The 16435-nt window shown below is 43.2% G+C and overlaps 2 long non-coding RNA genes across 2 annotated transcripts; both read left to right on the top strand.

Annotated features, from left to right (window-relative positions):
- The first annotated feature begins 6580 nt into the window (after positions 1 to 6580).
- Positions 6581 to 10082, top strand: LOC130404036 (uncharacterized). Its single transcript, XR_008904160.1, has 5 exons — positions 6581 to 7314; positions 8183 to 8611; positions 8921 to 9022; positions 9232 to 9621; positions 9986 to 10082. It is a non-coding gene; the product is annotated as an uncharacterized LOC130404036 (long non-coding RNA).
- A 3512-nt stretch (positions 10083 to 13594) lies between these two features.
- On the top strand, positions 13595 to 14002 carry LOC130403094 (uncharacterized). Its single transcript, XR_008904059.1, has 3 exons — positions 13595 to 13618; positions 13703 to 13794; positions 13899 to 14002. It is a non-coding gene; the product is annotated as an uncharacterized LOC130403094 (long non-coding RNA).
- Positions 14003 to 16435: the final 2433 nt, after the last annotated feature.

The raw sequence follows: 16435 nt of genomic DNA, 5'->3' as shown, positions 1-16435 counted from the left end.
TATTTCCCCTCCACCGTCTGGTTTGAACCGCAGCCGTCAGGGTTGCTAGGAGACAGGAGCGGCGCGTCGTCACGGTAGGTAAAGGGTGTTAGCGGCTTGTTACGCAAACTTGTATTTGAGCTGTCAAGTTCAAATACTTGAGCTCGACAGCTCTCTAGACCAGACGACTCATTTAAAAACGTTCGTTCCGCCTTCAGTCCGGCCTTCACGGTCTACGAAGGCCACACCTTAAAGACGCGTCCTGCAAAGGATGCATCCCCTGAATTGAGACACAGCCTATGTGTTTGAAGAACGTTTGGAGAACGTGTCGGAATCGTAGGCACAAGCACCCCAGACCAACGACTTACAGACAAAAGACAGGAACAAGCACAGAAAACATTGGTAAGAGGAAGAGGTCCAAACTGGAGGATGATTCTCTGGTAAGTTTAAAAATGTGATGCTATAGTAAAACGGTAGCTGATTCTAGCTAGCTAGCTGTTTGTTCTTTCTTTCAGAGGCTTTGGCTTGCTGCATTTGAACTAACGTTTAGCTTATGCTATCATATGAAACTAGGGGAGTATTTACACCAGGAAAGTCCTTAGTTCGATCTCTATGGTCCGGACCAAAACGCAATCTTTATTTTTTGGTTTGGTGTGGTTCCTTTTCACATTGCAATTTTTCACAACAGTCCGAGAATTTGTCAACAACGCACGTGTGTTCATAGATCCTTCAATCATTGGACCTGACGGTCGGGGGCAGGGTAACGCTGGATAACGCATAAAAAAAGTAAACAAAGAAAACAAACTATGGAGATTATGGAGATACAGCGTGCTGCCCTCGTTGTGCTTATAGTGATTGGTTTCATACAGTTACAAAAAATTGAAGTACTTTGGAGCACGAAGGGCGTTTAGCACAACGTAGATTTTATGATGTTATGCTATCCGCGGACCGCTCGAATGCCTTCTCCCCCATCCTTGTACTGAATGCATTAAATGCATCGGTATGTTCTCCAACATACTTTATAGGTGGCGTCTGCCTAGATATCCTAAAGACATTTCGTCTCCTCTTCGCTACATGTTGAGCCACGGCTCATTTTTAACGGGTCTGATAACGTGATGCCGGTCTGATAACGTGACGTTGATCTTTGAATTTACCGCGCTAATCAAAGAATATAAATAAACAAGCAGAAATCGTAGCCTGTTGCGTCCAAAAACGCATAATATTTTTGAACTGGGTCGGACTGAGCGCGGTCGCTTTCACAATTCAAGTGAACCGCACCAGGGTTCGTTTGGAAGCGAACCGAGACCACCTCTCCGGCTGGGTCTCGGACCGGCTGTTTGGTCCGTACCAGAGTTCGATGGTTCGTATTCACACCAGCCCAAAAGGTCCACACCAGTGATTTTTTGGTTTGGTTTGAACCAAACAAGGCACGTGTGAATACGCCCTAGCCAAACCTATCGAAGTGTGTGTGATGAATCCATTTCTAAACGGCTTAATGCTTATTGTAACCTGTCTGCTAACTGTCTATTGTGGTCAATGTTCTTTGTGTTTCTTTATATAGTGACAAGTAAGACCCGCCAGAAGAATTTCCTACCATCCCCTGAGGCCTCGGATTCGTCTTGTCAGTTTTTTTAAATGTTGATGTTGAAGAATAAAAAAAATATATTTATCAAAAGATGTGCTTCCTATTTACGGTATATGTATTATGTAATGCGTTTATTAACCACAATAAGAATCTCAGTATTATATATGAGACCATTATTGATGTTATTAAGCAATCAATAAATAGTTAACAAGTTTCTTATAAGTGCTTATAAAGGTCTTATAATATCACAATAAACATGTTTATGATGTTATTATTAACACTTATTGATAGTCGTATTAACACAAATTAATGTTAATAAACATATAATAAGGTCTTATTACATATTAACTAAGGCTTATTACAAGGACCTTAATATAAAGCGTTACCGAATATTATAAATATGAATAACTGATATTACTATTAATGATAATACATGTATCTGATATTATACAGTATTGCATTCCCTGTATCAAAATAGCATAACATATTTTAGAATGATCGTCTGAAAGATATTTTATAGATTGCACTACCTGCTAATAGCAGCTTCTGAATGCTGGACTGAATCCATACGGCTACACATCCACCTCATCTACCAACCATTGAATCAATGAAAGAAAGCCTGGAAAAAATAGATCAAACAATTGATAATAGTAATACAGTCTTGAAACTTGTGAGTGAGTTGCAGGCTGAAGGTTAAATATGATCAGCAAAATTGGATCTGACAAAGCTGCATTATAATCCATCTTGGGATATTAAACATTTCAAATTTTCCAAATTAAGGACTAATAAGGCTGGAAGATGGATGATCCTGGTTAACGTTCTCCAAATGGATGTGATGGGACTAAACGACATCGCGGCTGGCATGTGTTATTGTGGGGGGGGCACTGATGTTTTTTCTACTAAAGTAGAAGGGGACACTCCATTCATCAGATCACATGCTAATTCTTTTTTACAATAATGATTCTATCAGGTAAACTCTATATATGTATCTATATATCTATAAATATATCGGTATATATGTATAGTCATAACATATTCATTGTATTTTTATTTCTCTATAATTTAAAAAAGGACGTAGGACTTAATGAATTAAGAATAAGATTCAGCTTCTATTTGGTCCTTCCCCTGTGTTGAGCAGAGTTGTGATTGGCCGGAGGGTCTCTTGTGCCCGGGGGGCTTGCAGACTGCCCTGCTGGCCCCCCAACACCCATCACCGTTGGACAGCGTCCTGAAGTGGGCCCCCGCCTGGACGCTGTGAATCATGTAAACAATATTAATTACCTGGCTGGGGCCGGCTGGGCTACTGCCCGTTTCTCTGTTCGCCGTTTCGGCAATTCTATGTTTTATAATACCAAATCAATTAGGAGAAAAACAAACATGTAAGAGAATGTTTCCCACACACCACATGGACACTGTTGATTGCCAAAACTAAATTATTAACAGTAAACAATGTGTGTCTGTATCTCTCTGGGCAGGACAGAAACTGTACTTTACTGTCAAAAAGTAAAAGAAATCACCTGACAATGCAGAGATATTTTTTTTACCTGTGCTTTTGTGTGTATGTGTGTGTTTGTGTCTATTCAGGTGCTTGTGTGCATGCACGTGTGTGTGTGTGTGTGTGTGTATGTGTGTGTGTGTGTGTGTGTGTGTGTGTGTGTGTGTGTGTGTGTGTGTGTGTGTGTGTGTGTGTGTATGTGTGTGTGTGTGTGTATTTGCACATGTATTTGTGTGTGTGTGTGTGTGCGTGCGTGTCTGCACATGTGTTTGACTGTGTGTGTGTGTGTGTGTGTGTGTGTGTGTGTGTGTGTGTGTGTGTGTGTGTGTGTGTGTGTGTGTGTGTGTGTGTGTGTGTGTGTGTGTGTGTCTGCACATGGGCTTGGGTTTGTTTGATGTTAAAGGGGTAGTTCGGAATTTTGGACATAGGGCCTGATTCCGAAGTGAGCATTGGTATTCTATATCACTGGAGACAGTTTTCAACACATTTCATTCAGTCCTTCTAGTTGCAGAGTTCGCTCGTGCTAGGCTAGCGCAAGTCAACGGGCAATGCTAGCCTGCTATTAAAAACAGTCGTACCCACTCCACAGTACACCCGAGGTAAATAAATTATAACGACAGACTATACATCTAAATGTCTGTTTATAGAATAATGTTAGAAATAAAACCAACCTTGCATTGCATTGTATTTTGAGGGAATTGCGGGGTCTCAGCAGCAGTGTTTATATTCCTGTACGTAGGCTACGGCAGCGGCGGACTGATACCTAGGTTACCTGCCGCTGTCATTGATACAAACGCAGAGTACAGTGAACGAAGGAATTCTACAAGCGTATTAAATTAACAAGATATGGCCACGTTTGGAGGAGTTAGCGATGCATCTGCTTTTGAAGACGATTATGATGAATTTGTTGTATCCAACGAACCGTACATGTACGAGCCGGTGTTTTGATGTCAAAGCCAGCAGCAACAAGCCACAGATGAGTCCTTTCTGGATCTCGCACTGGAAATTGGTGGAAACTTTGTGGTGCCCATCTGTACCGTTTATTTCTACAATTTCTAAAAGCATATGGAACCATCATGTTGCCTAGTCGTTCAATTGCGCTTCTGTCCCACGCTTCTCTGTTTACGTTCTTCTGTCGTGATTCGGTTACAAACCTAACCAGCGCATAGTAGAATTCCGCTTCTGCTGAGAAAATAGTCCCTCGATGATTCATGCGATGCATGGTTAGTTTTATTTCTAACATTATTCTATCAACACAGACAATTAAATCTATACTCTGGCGTTATAATTGATTTACCTCGGGTGTACTGTGGAGTGGGTAAGACTGTTTTTAATAGCAGGCTAGCATTGCCCGTTGACTTGCGCTAGCCTAGCACGAGCGAACTCTGCAACTAGAAGGACTGAATGAAATGTGTTGAAACTGTCTCCAGTGATATAGAATACCAATGCTCACTTCGGAATCAGGCCCTATGTCCAAAATTCCGAACTACCCCTTTAAGGGAATATCTTTTTATGCGGCGGGATGTTGACGATTCATCGCAGACAGCTGCAGCGTTGACAGGCCATCATTAGGAGAGCGTTCCTCAGGTTCTGGTCCCCCATTGGCCAGACACAAAGTACACCAACACATTCTCACTCCGAGCGCGTCGATTTCTGACGAACGGTCAGTGACTTTTGCTTCAGTTTCTGACGCAAAAGGGTACCCTTGCGCTGCTTTTTTAGACGCATGGGGTTTTCAACTAGTTACAATGTAACCCTTTGACGGGGGACCCGATGGCTGCACATAGAGACGCTATGAGCATTCATATCCCATTGGCTAACGGAGGACCTTGCGCTTCTTTTTTCGACGCAGGGGGTTTGCCACTCATTGCAATGTAATCCCTCCACGGCAATATATGAAGCTATGAGCATTCATTCCATTGGCTAACGGAAGAGCCGATGGCTGCACATAGAGACGCTATGAGCATTCATCCCATTGGCTAACGGAGGACCTTGTGCTTCTTTTTTCGACGCAGGGGTTTTTCCACTCATTACAATGTAATCCCTCCACGGCAATATATGAAGCTATAAGCATTCATCCCATTGGCTAACGGAAGAGCCGATGGCTGCACAATAACAGCGATTTTACAGTGACATCTGTGACATTCCTCAACACAACTACACCAACGTGTCCTTGTTAATTACACAACATGTATGGGTTAAGGCTCTGGGCATCAGTTGTCCTGTTTGGTGCTTTGATTGAGAGAAACAATCGTTTTTTTGATCAGTGTTGGGTAGCTGAGGTCGTTGCTATAGAGACCACGTCCGTCCGCTTTGTTTCACAACTGACAGAGCTGCCAAGTCTCACCATTTGGCCCTGAGACACACTCATATCAACCAGTTCACACACTATCACACGCCACAATTCAAATTTCCCACGCGGATAAACGAATCCCCAAAATAACGATTGTTTTGCGTGACTTTTATTTTGACAGATTTATATTGAAAAGCTAACGGACATGATTTCCGTGACATCCTCTTTCTGCATGCGCGTTAACGTGATGCTTGGGTGTGCACTGCGCAGCCGCCCTCAAAGCAGCTCGGAGGTTCGGAAGCTCTTACGTTTCAGGAAACGTTCGTAGGTTATAACATAAAACCGGAAAAACAGGTCGTTCGTGAGACTAGACTTCATAACAACAAGTATGGATGCCCGCAGGGACCTCTTTGCGCTTTTTAACTGAATCAGAATAATCAGTTACTAGAACTGCTTGCGATGGTTGAACATGAGGGAGAATTAATCAGTTAATGTTTATAATTTTAAGCTGTAATTCAAATGTTGGAACGGGTGTTAAATTCACCTCTTAGTGCTTGCTGCACGTTCACTTTAGTCTGTCAATGAAATAGTGGCGAAGTCACGCCCCTTCCGGTAGAGCTCATGGCACCTATGAGATCGAAAAATATGAATGGGTGTCAATGGAGAGAAAATAATTATTTTCTGGTCCCGGTCTTTATATGCCCTGGATTACACATATGTTGTTTATGGATTTAAATGATAATTTTTCATGCAAAGAGTTCAACCGTTTATTGTGCAACTGTTCAGATAAAGGCTGTAGAGAAAACACAACGAGAAAGACTACACGGCTCGTATGTGACGTCACGCTCCCTGCGACTGGCGTGGAGAAGACCGACAATCTTCCCATCGGCATAACTGAAACTCTGCACGTGCCCCGATTTATGATGGTTTTCAACTCTTTCGATGCTTTTATCCTCCCCTTGGAAACAGCGGTGAAGTGGGGCAGAGAGATCGCCATCTCTGTGCCGAGTTCCAAGTGCGGGTGTTGTGACGTATATCATATGCGTCGAGAGCAGCGAAGAGCTGTAGTTCACAAAGCGGCCTCACATAAAACTTAAAATTATCAATCTTCTTCACGAAAATTTTTACTTTTCTTTGCATGAAAAATTATCATTCAAATCCACAAACAACATGTGTGTAATCCAGGTCATATAAAGACTGGGACCAGAAAATAATTATTTTCTCTCCATTGACACCCATTCATATTTTTCGATCTCATAGGTCCCATGAGCTCTACCGGAAGAGGCGTGACTTCGCCACTCTATGGGCAGCTATTGTTTTGACGTCAACTCGGAGGCTCGGGTTCCTCTACTTCCGTAGAGGAAGTTCCGAGGGAAATCCACAGAGTGTTCAAGGCGATTTCCTCCGATCTGAAGGTCCCAACCTCCGAAATTCCCAGGAACTCCGACTGTTTGAAGGCACCAATACTAGAGTGGCGAAGTCACGCCCCTTCCGGTGGTCCCCACGGGACCTATGAGATCGAAAAATGTGAATGGGTTTCAATGGAGAGAAAGTAATTACTTTCTGGTCCCAGTCTTTATATGCCCCGGATTACACATATGTTGTTTGTTCTCTGCCGGGAAAGCCTATGTTGCCAGAATGGGCGGGTAATCTGCCCTAATCTGGCAACACTGGCGGAGGTGTCACTAAAACGATCCTAAGCAGTTGTATTTCATCAGCAGGTTCTGTATATAGATCACAAGTTCCGAGTATGTTTATCTTTTCTTGATATCTAATTTGAACATTTATGGTCTAAATCGTTGATTGATTGCAGTATTGGAAATCTGCAAGGCTGCAATTCCCCTATTTGGCCGCTGTTCGTCGCTATTTTGTCGGCCTCTTTGCCATGGCAGTCACGTGACTGCAAAGTATATAAACTCCCCCACGATTCGTGCCAGTTGCAGTGTTCCCTCTGAGAATCAGGTACGTGTCTTGTTCGATATAGAAAATATTAAAATCTAAGTCACTATAATGAATGAATAGAATCGGCCTAAATGTTGTCAGCACATTTTTAGAATTGCGGTTTCATCTGATTTAACCACTTAATCGTCAAATTTCGCCGGCGGGTGAATTTTAGTTGCACCACCCCTTCCCCGCAACATGCTGGGTCAATTTTCGGCATCATAAGGTTGAGTGATATAGTCATGTCATACACCGTTTGAAAGCTTAGATTCTCAGGATTTTCAACCAATGTCAACCATTCGGTGGAATAATTATGTTTACCGATCAAATGTATCCTAGTGTCTTGGGTCAAAATGGCCGCCCTCCCCCTCCCCCTCTTGGTGCATTCTTAACTTATCGTCGTTGTTGATATCCTTAGCAATGAGGTTTTTTATACCATTGCGGTTTGCACTTTTTAAGTAAAAATAATGGCTTAAGCACTGTGTTTTTGCATTTTTGTCAAAATTGCATAGGCGGAATAGCTAAAAATCTGATTTTTGAGTGATTATGCCTTCATTTGAAACCAATATTATGCTTCTACATGTTTGGGTTCATGTGTAGTAAACCTTTTGTTTAAAGTATGCTTTTTGGGTAGCCAAAGGTCTTTTTTGGAGTCTCCAAAAGGACCCTGACCAAAACGAATTGACATATCCATGCATAAAATGCTTGGTTTTAGAGGTGTGTGTAACCGGCTGGAAGGAAAAGCAATATTGTTCCCTTCCCTGCACTGTCTGTACCTGATGCAGTTATTCTGATGTCATTCAATTCTACAGGTTCTCAGCTTTCCAAAGAGCAAATGCACTGGTATTATAGTTTTGAGTTTATCAATTCTGTTCTGCTCTCTCAACAGGTCCTGCAATTTTTGTCATCCAAACCAACCCAAACAACCCTTTTTCTAAAACCTCGACCCAAAGGCACTTTTAAGAGCCACATCTGTCTTGTCAACCTGTCCTTGCAGTGTTGTACTTGTAAGCGTCTGTCTGTCTCTCTCTCTCTCTGTTGCCTGTCACCTGTGTCTGTCTGTCTGTCTGTCTGTCTGTCTGTCTGTCTGTCCCCTTCATCATGAGTGATTCAGAACTCCAGAATCTGTTTTCGAGGGTGGATAACATGGCTGTTCAGCAAGAGGTCAATGATGTCCTCCAAGGGGTTGATGACTTGATTGCTGTGGTGCAGGATGAGCAAGCAGCAGCACCGCCAACCATGAGGTGGAAGAAGAGAACCAGTGACGGGAACTTAATTCATGCAAGACCACGATCAGCTAGGAATCAGTCCAATCAGGGTCAGTATTGTTTTTGCATTCTTGATGTTTAAAGATCCCAGATTTTAGGCACGCTAAAATCAAGGAAAACCTAAAGCTTGATGTGTATGGTATCGGCGGAGGCAAACCAGAACCAATATTTAGATGACTCATTTGCAAACCAAATACATTATTCGTTCTACCCTTTTTCAGCCCCATCAAATATCAAAAAGGTCTACTTGTCGCTTCTAAACAGTCAAATCTAGATAAATGCTTAACAGTGAGTGTGTGCTATTATACTCTACATACTATACTATAAATTATTGTCTTTTTTTTTCTTTTTTTCTTCAGTTACAGCTGGTAACAGCAGTGGACTTCAACAGCAGAAGACTCATCCCAACAAAAATGCTCCTGACTCAAACTCTGAGGTGGTCTTTGCTCCTGATAACGTTGGTATGTAAAACATTTCTTTTTAATAATTGGTGAACATTAATTAATAGGAAATTCTTACTTGTATCTGTATGATGTATGTGTTACAGAGTTAAGATGTAAAGTCCATGTTGCAGTAATTATGAACATGGTAATAGTAATTTCACCTTTTAACAGCCATTCCATAAAGACACTTTAAATAAAAAACGGACTCTTTTGTACTATTTTAACAGATGGATTTCTACGAGATCTCCAGCAATCATTGAGCGATGCAACAGGAGATGGGGTGGAATCACCAACCCCACAAGCCTCTCTTTCTGCTTCATTAAACTGGAGCACAAGAAAGAGCAATTCTTCGGAGAGCTGGAAGGCAGCGAGACCTCGTCTGGTTAACACCGCACTGGCACAAGAAAATGTGGGAACCCGAAAGTGCCAACAGTGTTGGAGCAATTTAGCTGTTGTTCGTTGTCGTGATTGTCTACCACGGCCCTTATTCTGTGCGGAGTGCGACGTCGTCATGCACACCAGACACCCCCTTCACAACCGAGATGCCAGTACTTTGGGATTTTTCCAGCCATTGCCCCCAACAACTACTGTACAGAATATGGACCTTTGCCAGTGTGGTAAGTTCTGTACAATGTATTTTAAGTACAAAATAACATGTGTGTGTTTGGGCGCGCATGTGTGGGGCCATATTTTCTGATTTAAGGTATCCCTCATCCTTAGAGTTTATGTGCTCTGTCATTTTGAAGTTGACAGACTTAACTTCAAACACTGATACTTCCATAAAACTGATAGTCCGATAAAAAACAGTATTTAATTTTCACATTTCATTCAACGCGATTTAAAGTATATTACCAATTTAAATTCTACTAAGAATACTTTTTAAGAAGCTTGGTTGGTAAACTTTTTATCACATGGGTACAATGTTTTTTCCTTGTTACAAATGATTCCTAATTCACTTTTTTTCCCTTTGATTTATTTTAGTGCGGTATGTACCTGTGGAGATCCCTCGCCAAATCTGTGGTTGTCCAACAGAGGCACTGAGGCTCAAACCAGGAAAAGCTGTGGCTGTGATCACAATGAATGGTGAGAACGTGTAACTTTTGTCCTGTTTGAAAAGTTTATTTTAATAATAGCAATCCCTTCTCAACTACTGCCACAGTTTATGATGGCTTTGTATAGGAAATCTTAAAATTACTTAAAGATCCCATGCCATTCTATTTTATGATGCTTTAATATAGGTATTAGTGGGCCACAAACACAGTATTCAAAGACGTCCCCGAAATTCAGCCGTGGTGCAGAGTTACAGTCACTCCGAAACAGTCGCACATTGAGCTTCCCCCAAACGCGCTGTTTCGGTGGGCGTGTCAAGGCAGGTCAAGGAGGGGGGTGGGGGTGTGGCCCTGAGCAGCTTGTAGCCACTACCATGCGCTCTGTATACGGTGGGCGTGTCAAGGCAGGTCAAGGAGGGGGGTGGGAGTGTGGCCCTGAGCAGCTTGTAGCCATTGACAGTACCATGCGCTCTGTTTACGGTGGATGTATCGCAATGGCTCGTAGAAACCCATATTATACATAGATATCTATATAATATATAATATCACCTGGTCCTGAGCAGCTTGTAGCCACGGTACCATGCGCTCTGTTTACGGTGGATGTATCGCAATGGCTCTTAGAAACCCATATTATACATAGATATCTATATCATATAATATTAATAATATATTATCACGGCCAAAATCTGTGTGAGCCTCCAGACGATAGGTTATTATGAATCTCAAACGACCGCGTCTAGTTCAGATTGATGTGGAAGTGGAAGAACCAGAGACGTCGGAGAACCCGACGAAGTCCTTTGTGATTCAGTATATCGTCTGGACGCGCACACAGCTTTTGGCCGTGATGTATTATTTGATATAGATATCTATGTATTATATGATATTATTTAGATATAGAGCAGAGCTCCAGGTCTGTAACGCAAGTGTTGTACACTTCCTTGTTATTTGGATAACCGTTCTGCTGTTGGTGTTATGGCATAACACGTCGGACTCTCGTCTCTGGTATTTCTACAACGAGACTCGTAGTGGGGGTTATCTCAGCCATGGTTGAGAATGAATTGGGGGGGAAAGGAACTTTGGCTTTGACTCCCTGAAGTAGGCTACATGAACCACGACATGGAGGAGAAAGGGATTGTTGGCCGCGAATGTATCCCGCCTTGAGCCCTGCTTCCCGCCGCCTCGGCAGCGGTCAGCGCTAATCACCGCATCCTGAAGCCGAGGCGGTGGTCCATCGGCAGCGAAGCTCCGGCGGGAGACGACCGCGGTCAACAATCCCTTTCTCCTCCATGTCGTGGTTCATGACTTCAGGGAGTCAAAGCCAAAGTTCCTTTCCCCCAATTCATTCTCAACCATGGCTGAGATAACCCCCACTACGGGTCTAGTTGTAGAAAATACCATAGACGAGAGTCCAGACAGCAGAACGGTTATCCAAATAAACAAGGAAGTGTACAAACACTTGCGTTACAGTCCCTGGAGCTCTATATCTAAATAATATCATATAATACATAGATATCTATATCAAATAATACATATTATCACGGCCAAAAGCTGTGTGCACGTCCAGACGATATAATGAATCACAAAGGACTTCGTCGGGTTCTCCGACGTCTCTGGTTCTTCCACTTCCACATCAATCTGTAGTAGACAGAACCGCGCGCTGCCTGCTGCCATGCTGCCGGCGCAAGGCACCACCGCCCGGCTGCCCGCTGCCGGGCGGTGGTGGTTCGCGGCGGGTGGTGCCTCGCGCCGCGGCAACCGGCGGCAGGCAGCATGTCGCAGTTCATGTACTTCGATGTCGTTCGGCCATTGCATTCAAAATTCTGTAAACTAGCCTGTTACTACGAACTAAGGCAACTACCATACACGTATTAGCATTTAGCACTAGCTCAATCACGACTCCTTCAGAATTCTTGTGGGTGGTTACGAACCAACCAAGTGGGGCAGGGCCATGAATAATAGTTTGACAACGCTACGTCACAGTGTCACCTTATCCAGATTGGCTCATTTCTTCTGCCTTTTCCCTTTCATTGCCTATTGCATTCAGCAGACAACTGCATAGATTTCAAACTTACCACAGCTCACAAACTTATTCAGACCTATGTTATTTAACAAACAACAGGAAAAAATGTGATTTTAATGGCATGGGCTCTTTAAGTAATGCATTATATAAAAGTCATAAATATCAATAAGTGTGTATTCCCATATTTTATATTTGTTTTTTAAGGGAGACATGAAGCCTCAGCATGCCTGAGTTGGCATGTGAAGCGTGCAAAGCCACATGGACTGCTGGTGTTGACGGCATTCTTCACAGCGGACTACTGGCCAGCTACCCTGAACTTTGCCACCATTTATGGAACTGATGTTTTTGCTTCATTGAAGAAATGAAAATGGCAGCACCTGGATTGTCCTGTCAGGCATTTTTAAAAATGTTTGGATCAGAGAACTGTCCGCTTTGGGCCGTGTGAGTATTGAAGTTATCTATCCTTTTTTTATTTATTTGTATGCTGCTTAAAAAATCTCATTAGCCGTTGATGTCTTTTTTTTTTTTGAGACAGACCTGGGAAGATCTCAGCTGACACCTTCGCCAAAAGCTTTTTTTGAGTGGGAGGCCTGTCCAATATGAGATGGACAACATATGCAAGGAGGAGCCATTCACCTGTCCTGCCTGCAGCCCGGATATGCTTGCGGTTTCCGTGGATGGTAACCGCACGCATTACCGCTTCAAGAATGCATCTAGGTACTATAAATTATTTATAATGTCAGTGTTTGAACTAATGACAAAAGTTCAGCCTCCTAATATGCACCAATTAACCTGTTTTATTTAGTGCTGAGGAACAGGCCATATTTGATGGCGTCGCAAAATTTGTGAACTACATTCACACCACAACCAAGCATGTAATATTGCAGACTATAATTATATAAACATGAATACAATAATCTCCTATTCAAGATTTTTTTTTTAGGTAACCCCTTTTGACCATTTTAAATGTTTATATTGTAGGTGCCCGGAAGAGGCGTTTGTGGGGGGAATGGTCGGCGGCTCGAGAGACCTCCAAAAAAATCTGCCAGCAAGCTGGATGAAGAGGGACTGGAGCTTGCCTGTGTGTCCGGCATGGGCTGCTCCTATGTGCCCTCAATATGTTCAGGGAGAGATCTTTGCATATCCCCTGTACATACAACGAAAGCTGCCAACCTCACGCCGACCTTTTATTGCATGGATGTCACATGTAATACTGGCCCTACCTCAACAAGGTTGCAAGAAGCTGCCCAGAGCTCCAGCATCTGCTCAGCATGAAGCCCTTCCTTTCAGTGTTCCATGCCAAAGCCCACGATTACAAATGTGACGTAAGCAATCATTACCAAGTGAATCACTTTATGTGAATTCCACACATTCACGTCAATATTGACATGTCATAACATGCTTTGTTTTTTATGCATTTTAAACAGGTAAATTGGAGTGGTGGCCTATCAAGAGGGGGCTGGATTGACACTAGGGGGAGGTAGAGCAGGTCAATGCCTTCCTCTCTCGGATAGCAGTGGACCACCAAACACATGTCCAAAGCAGGTGAATGGCTATAAAGTTATGAACATGGGTACAAGAAATAAGCTGAAAGTTAACACTAGATAACGCCATCATTTTATGCTGCAGGACGCACAGACATGCTCACCCTCTTGGCCATGCGCTGGAATCAGCAAAAGACTGACAACTTGGCCACCTCACTGTCCCGCAGATATCTGAGGGTATTAACATCTTTTTTTTTTTAAGTTTTGTTAGCAGATATTGAGGCTGTACACTGAATTTACTTAATTATTTTTATTTACTCTAATTATTTTGTCATTTGTAGACCACAAAAGCTCTGGATGCCCAAAAGCGGAACATGGAGTCCATGAAGACCGAATTGGACGTCACAGAGAACCAGATGGAGGACTGGGTCAGTGACGTGAAGGATTGGGCAGAGACGGTGAGGAAATTATAAGTTTTGTAAGCACAGAGTTCAGACTCTTGGCGATAATATCCTCTAACATTCTACCTAGTCTTTCTGAAGTATTCATTCAAATTAAACCTTATTAGAAGTCACTTAAAATGTAACACGCATTTCCTCTCTACAGCAACAACCATCAACACGACTGATGTTGCCGCCTTGGCCAGCAGGGTCGAGGTGCTGGTTGCCAGTATTAAGAGACGGTCGCAGCGTCTCTACAAAGACTGCGACAGCAACAAAGGTCGTGCCAGGATCCGCCGCAAGATCCGGGACGAGAGGGGGTTCCTGAGTTCTGTGGTGGAGAAGTACAACGGAATGGTTCCCCACAACAGAGACTCTGTGCTTGAAAACATTCTGTCTGGAGAGACGGCTTGGCCATGGCAGCTACCACACAGTGGTAGGTTCACCAGTTGCTAGTTGTGAATTTTAAATACTTCCAGCAAATTTGGCACAACCTAATGCCTCTAATCGATCTCCATCTACTTCTTTGTTGGAATGCTCATCTTTCATGAATATGAGTTAATGTTTTTTTATAATGCTTTCAGACCTGTTGACCTTCGGACCAAGAGGAGAGCATTTGACCTGGTCATGGCAGTGAAACGAATCCAGGAGGAGAAAATGATTCTTCAGAGGGAGATGAAGTCAGCACTGGAGGTCCTCTGGGGAATCGTGCTGACTCCCTAAAAGAGCTGTCCTGCCTTGTTTCAAGGGCTACAACAGAACGTATGTTTTTAACTTGCATCACATTTATATGCACATCAAAGACTGGGGATCATTTTACTAATACTGGCTTTCTCATAACCTTCAAGATTCACCTTGGGGCCTTACTGAGGAAGGGTGACTGGTCTACAGTGCATGATCAAAAAGAAAACGGCACTTCATCACAAAAATGATGGCTAACGCGAGACACTGCTACCTACAAGTGTTGACTGCAGCAGAGGGGGCACAGATGATCAACTCCCAGGACACTTCTGATGACTACTCGGACAATGACTCTGACATTTCGGATGATGCATTTTAAACAATGGCTATGCTTTGATTATTTTACCAAATTATTTTAATTGATTTCATACTCTATTTAACTGCCTTTTAAAAACCTTTGTGAAATAACTAATAAATGTGTTTTTGCCTAAATGTTGTCGGATCCTTTAACTTCCTTCAAGTGCACTAGAAAGCTTTTTCCAAAGCTGATTATTTGTTTTATGTCTTATAGAATTGTCTCCTCTGTGCCATCTCTTGTCTATTATCAGAATTTATTAAAAGACTTGGTTCATATAGCACTTTCAAAACAGTTATAAAGTAGGCTACTGAACAGATAAAAACGTTATCAATAAAAACCTGTAGAGACGATGAGCTCTATAGAATAAAAGGCCCGGCCCGGAGGTGGTAAATCAGCGGGGCTGTCCCGAGGAAGTTTTGCTGGGAAAGAGTCACTGGAGGCGGGGTTGAGGGACGGAGCCGGGGACCCGGCCTGGAGGTGCCAATCAGCGGGGAGTTCTGGATGAGGCGCGGCCGAGTTAGAATGAGAAGTGGGACTGGAGGTCCCCACAGTGCCCCCCGCACCGAAACTTGGCCCGGTCGGACCCCGAGGTTAGGAAGTGGGGGGCCTCCCCTTCCGGCCCTCGGGGTCCGACCGGGCCAAGTTTCGGTGCGGGGGTCCCAGTTAGGCACTAGAATAAGGTATTCAAATTTCAGGGCGGTAGGACCTCCTATCTCAAAAACCTTTTTCCACCACATTCTGAACCATTAGGTCTTGCAGGCAACACTTCTGAGGGGCTTTGTCCAAATGACACTCCATTTGGGAAAACTTTTTTTCTCTAAGGGCTAGAACTCCAAAATCTCGGATATGTCGTTCTTGGGGCCCCGGGAAATGTGTGTAAACATTTAAGCATCCCTAGCTATCCCGAAAAGGTCGGAAAAGGGGCGTGACCTCCAACAGTATAGTAAATGTACATAAGTCAAAGGTTAGTTTCTCGTCCCCATTTTTTGTGGGATAGAGGTGTACATTTGTGGCTTAAGGTGTGTAGACACAGCTGGCCTGTGGCCACGTTTTTGAAGTCTGGGGTCAAAAGGTCAATAGGAGCCGGCACCACGCCGCTATGAGATAACAAAAAGTTAATGTGTATTTCTCACATAACTTTTTGTCATTATTAAAGAGAGGCCTGATTCTCAGATATGCATGTTGGATGGCTAGGGTGTAGGTCTGGGAAGAACTTCAGCCCAAAATCTTGCAAGCGAGCCGCTGGGTGAGGTGCAACGCGATGGAGCACTTGCTTAGTCACTTGTGTGAGCCTTTCCTGTAGGGATGGAGCCCTACTTGATAAAAGTTGATAATATGCGTCCTTTCTGACCCCCTTTGATATGAAAGAAACCCCAGGTCTATAGCTTATTTGTTAATG

This window comes from Gadus chalcogrammus, chromosome 14 (genome assembly GCF_026213295.1).
Source record: "Gadus chalcogrammus isolate NIFS_2021 chromosome 14, NIFS_Gcha_1.0, whole genome shotgun sequence".
Classification (NCBI taxonomy): domain Eukaryota; kingdom Metazoa; phylum Chordata; class Actinopteri; order Gadiformes; family Gadidae; genus Gadus; species Gadus chalcogrammus.
This window is presented reverse-complemented; position numbering and strand designations above follow the sequence as displayed.